The sequence below is a fragment of the Capricornis sumatraensis genome, chromosome 3, assembly GCF_032405125.1.
Source record: "Capricornis sumatraensis isolate serow.1 chromosome 3, serow.2, whole genome shotgun sequence".
Taxonomy (NCBI): Eukaryota; Metazoa; Chordata; class Mammalia; order Artiodactyla; family Bovidae; genus Capricornis; species Capricornis sumatraensis.
In genome coordinates, this window is record NC_091071.1 from 148,768,545 (window position 1) to 148,773,483 (window position 4,939).

The window sequence follows — 4,939 nt, forward strand, 5'->3', positions numbered from 1 at the left end:
TGGTTGTGTTAAAACATTTCTTCCTTAATTTCCCAGTCTTCCCCAGCTCTACCCAAGTCTCCTTTTCCTATCTTTCTGGATGATGTTTCCTTTCCTAAAATAAGAAAACAGCAAAGTCTTTTTTTTCTGTCCACATTCTTCTCTGAATTCTGACTCCTCCTTCCTGGGTGTCACAGACTCAGTGGTGCCCTGTCTTCCCGTATCGCAGCAGTCCCATACGTGGTCATTGATGCACTTCACTCCACGAACATTAATATTAAAGGTGTCAGTGATTCATTCCTCCTGTGGACTGCTGCTCATTACTAATTGCAAAAGAATTCTTCAGTGTTGTGCTGAGAATTAAAGACCCTCTGTGCTTTGAAAATGCATCTCCACAAGGAGAGAGGGGCGTGCTTTACTCTGGGCCTCTAGGACGTCCTATTCCACTACACACACTTGACATACAAGTGCCCATTTAAAGCCACCCCAGTGAAGGAGGTCATATCTTACAGTCCAGTCAGGTAGTTGAGGCCCAGGGGAGGTTTGTGACTTGGATAAAACTGAGACATGTCACAGAATCAAGAGGGAAAACTTTGTTCCATGTTATTCTCATCAGATCCTCCAGCAGAATGAATCAGTTCAGTGAGTACGGCCTCACAAGCACCCCCATCTTTCACAGTTTGGGGAGCTTTTTCTCAGAAACATCAGTTCTTCTGTCAAACCAGGAAGAGTTTGAATTGAGTTAGTCCTTTGTGATATGTTTTGATTTATTTTATACACAGTGGGATTATCTGTGCTTCCCCTAATTCCACTTCGACCTAAATTATCTGCATAACCGAGAGCAGCAGCAAGTTTAACAGACTGCGGAGAGACAAGGCTAAATCAGCCGTGAAACTTCTGTCTCTGTCTCACGTAGGCAGCCTGCGCGTGCTGTGTGGTCTTGCTCAGGACACGCTGCTTTGAGTAGAGACGTCCTGTCTTAGATGAACACACCCAGGTTATGTTTCCCTGCAATGAGATGTGCAGAGCCGTGGAGCTCCTTGGTGCTGTGCCAGCTGTGGCCCCAGAGAGCAGCTCGCAGGACATCATCCTCAGGAGAGCACAGGCTGGTCCTCGGAGGACCACCAGCCCCACAGATAGTAGGCTTGTGTGGGGACCGGAAGTCACCCTCGGGCCTGGCTCCTTTGGTCCTCTGTGTCACTAACATTCACTGACTTACAGGGGAGGCAGAGAGAGAGGAGGGAACTCGACCCCGGTGCCTAATCAAATGGCTCCTTGAGGTTATGTAATACCACCCCACCCCACCAAGAACCGCTGTCTCAAATGTTGGGGGTTGGTCTTTTGCCAGTTAATTTTATGTATAAAGTTTAGGATCTCAGAAAATTCCTCAGAAAGCCATGTTGGGAATGGGCAGTGTTTCACTTAGTGTTTCACTTAAGTTGGTTTTTGAAAGTAAGTGACCACACGTGTATTTCTGTTTCCAGCGTGCACAGTATTAATGCCTGGCTTTGCAGTTCATTTTGATTCAGACAACACTATAATGCGGTCCACCATCTCCCAAAAGCCTCACTTTGGATCGTTCTCCCAGGCGGTCTAGGCTCAGAGAACAAGCTGGTGGCTCAGTGAGAGTGGAGGCAATCAGGACACTGGGGGTGAGGACAGGCTCACCCAGATCCTGGATCTGTGCTCTCTCTCTGCTCCTCGCTCTATAACCTTCTCAAGATGCTGGTCATATTACCTGCCTCCCAGGCTTATTAAGGCAAAGTGTGCTCATGAAAGTACTTTGTAAACTCTAAAATGCTTTACATGAGTAAAACATTGTGGTATTACGAAAACTCCAAGTAGAAGGCATAGGCAGAACTTTTTAATAGGTCTGTCTTTATTTCCATCTTGCAGACCCTTAAGCGTTCTAGTCTCTGTGTGATCGAGGCAGGGTGTTAGGACCCAAGGAAGGTTTGTAAGGTGATCATGCACTCCAGTTTCCTTAGGAGTTGTCCTCCTGGCATAATTGTCTCCTCTTACTCTCAGAAGTGCTTTCCTAATGTGGCTTATAGATATGTGGTTCCACTGGGTTTTGGTCATACTAGTATCAAAACCTGGGCCCAAGGAATGGACATACCTTACCTTGCCACCCCCCACCCCACTTTAGCTAAATACATAGCAAAATGGAAGTCAGGAACAGCTGGGTTGTAGTTCATGGCTTAGGCGTGTAGTCTGCCTCCTGTGTCCAGGTCTGGCCACCGGAGAAGAGAGAAATGCACGTCAAGTTTAACATACTTACAACCTGTCAGGTTTTAGTGACCCCTAATAAGTAAGGTCGAGTCACCTTCGTCCCTGCAGCCGGCAGGATGGCCTGGGAGAAGGCAGGACCTTTTCAAAGAGGGTACACAGCCGGCTTTGTAGGAGCTGCTTGAATGAGGGAGCAAGTGCTGCCCAGGGCGGGGAGGAAGCACCCCAGGCACACCCCATCCCCAGCCTCACATTTGTGTTTCCCCAGGGCCACTACCTTTGCACTGCCACGTGGGGGGTGGGTGGGGGGCACTGACGGGGGTCTGGCAGACCTAGGAGGGGTCCTGAACTATTGTGCCTTAGCTTGGGTGAGCCTCTGAATGTCTCTTAAGCCCCTCTTCCCATTTAGCATGCTGGGAATTGTGATAACCCTCATGGAGCGATTGTTAGGGTTAGTGAGCACACAGTGTGACAGCAGGGTGGGGAGAGGGCTGCAGAGGGAAGATGGTGTCGTGGGGAGAAGCTGGAGGAACGGCAGTGGTGGCGTAGGTTGTTCTGGCTGATTACCAGCCCCTTCTTGGATGAGCGTTCTGTTGTCAGTGGGAAAAGAGTTTTCAAGATGGAGGCAGGTGAAGAGAAAGAAGTGTGGTTGGGCAGCTGGCAGGGAGGGAAGTCTTGGGAGCAGGGGCGCAGGCATCTCGGGGGCATGTCATTTGAAGTCCTGTCCTGTGCGGGGTGTGAGTGAGTCTTCATCTCCCCACTCAGTGTCCAGTGACATTTCTGCTTCCCACTAATGCGTTTCAAGTTGGCTATTTTAGGGGATGTATATTACTGTGGCGAACTCTGACCTGCTTCAAGGAGGGCATGGGTGAGACAGGCTGCCTGCGGAGAGTCCAGTCATCTCTAGATTACATGGGTGCCTTACTGCTGAAACCTGAAATCAATCACGTGGGTGAGAGCAAACACTACTCCTCAGGTCACAGGCCCCCACGCCTCCACGCTTTGATTTTATGGCCAAAACCAAACATCTGTGTAACATCTCTTTCCAGAAGTAAATGAAAACAGACTCTGTCCTTGAAAGTAGCAGCAGATAACAGTCTGACCAGGAAAACATAGAGGTAGCGTGTGTGATACCTTTTGTCGTTACTCACAATTTTAAAATTGCACTCCAAGCTGTAGGGCATGAAGTTGATAAAATGAGGGAACTTGAGGCAAGATCCAGCACACCATCGAAGATGCAGACACATACCACGTGGCCACATGGCTTCGTTGTTTATTTCACAGGATGCTGTGTCTGTCACTAGGGTTAAGACCATGCCCTGCTGAGAGGTCTCCAGTGATTTTGAAAACAAGATTCCATTCCCTATTGTGGTGGTCCGCCCACCTGGATTAGGAACGGTCCTGCCCAGGGAGGCTAAAGAAAGGGCATGGTGAGCCGTTGGCAAATCCAGCCTTACATAAGGTGTCCATGGATTTTCTCTAGCTTTGCCCTAGTGAGAATAAAAGGTTGAAAAATGTGTTCATTTCTTACCAGTTTGCCTTGACACAAGTTGGCAGAGGATAGGGGTAAAAGGAAGTTGCAAGCGTTTCCAAAGCCAGGTGGTATGACACCCTGGTCTCACCTGGCAATGTACGGCAGGAGTTGGCAGAATCCACAAGAAGCTGTGCAAGTCTGACCTGTCATTTCTGCAGCTTCAGCAGCACCCAAGAGACCTCTTTGTCAATACCGAGTTCCTGTGGACTGTGTCTGTGTTTGCTAGAGAAGGTGAACACAATAGAATGGACTCACCACTAAGAAAATGAGAGTCTGTCTTGGACCAGCGTTTCTTGGACCAGGCTTCCCTTATGGCTCAGCTGGTAAAGAATCCACCTGCAATGCAAGAGACCTGGCTTTGATCCCTGGGTTGGGAAGGTCCCCTGGAGAAGGGAAAGGCTATCCACTCCAGTATTCCGGCCTGGAGAATTCCATGGACTGTATAGTCCATGGGGTTGCAAAGAGTCAGACACGACTGAGTGACTTTCATTTCACTGGACCAGTATTTAACAGAGGCACAAGTCTTTCACAAAGTAATACAGAAATCCCAGTCCCCTCCTGACTTTTCTTAGTAAAAGGGGAAATATCACCGCAAACTGGTGTATCTGTGGCATGAGCATTTCACAAGTGGACAGAACTGAGACACTTAGATATGAGCTCTGCCAGCCTCAGCCTGAGGGCTGCAGGGCAAGGGCAGTTGGAGAAGGCCAGCCATTCCAGACGCCATGCCTGCTGGTCTGCAAAGGCAAGGGTAGAGACAGGGGACTTAAAGTAAAAGGAGCTAGAGTTCCTGATGTACTCTATCTTGGGAAGTAGCATGCTTGTTTCAGTCATTCATTTAAAGCAAACTGGCTGCACTGTTTTGATCATTATTCCCAAAGTTTGACCAGAGGTGACTTTCACTGTTTCCAAACATCAAATACACTCACAATGTTGAGACTGCTACCGAAACCCTAAAGGATGAACTAGAGACTTCAAAGACAGTTTGAGAGACAGTTTTACTTAACAGCAGCATACACGTGTTTTGACCTCAACAGCTTAAGTATTCATTCCAAAGGAACCTTGTTCTCTTAAGCAGCAAGACTTATGGTTATTAAAATGGATCTGTGGACTCATGTCCCTGGAGATGAAGACTCAGCCTCCCATCCTTCTCTCCTTGTCCGAGCAGAGGATAGGCAGTGAGAAGGGCAACGTGAG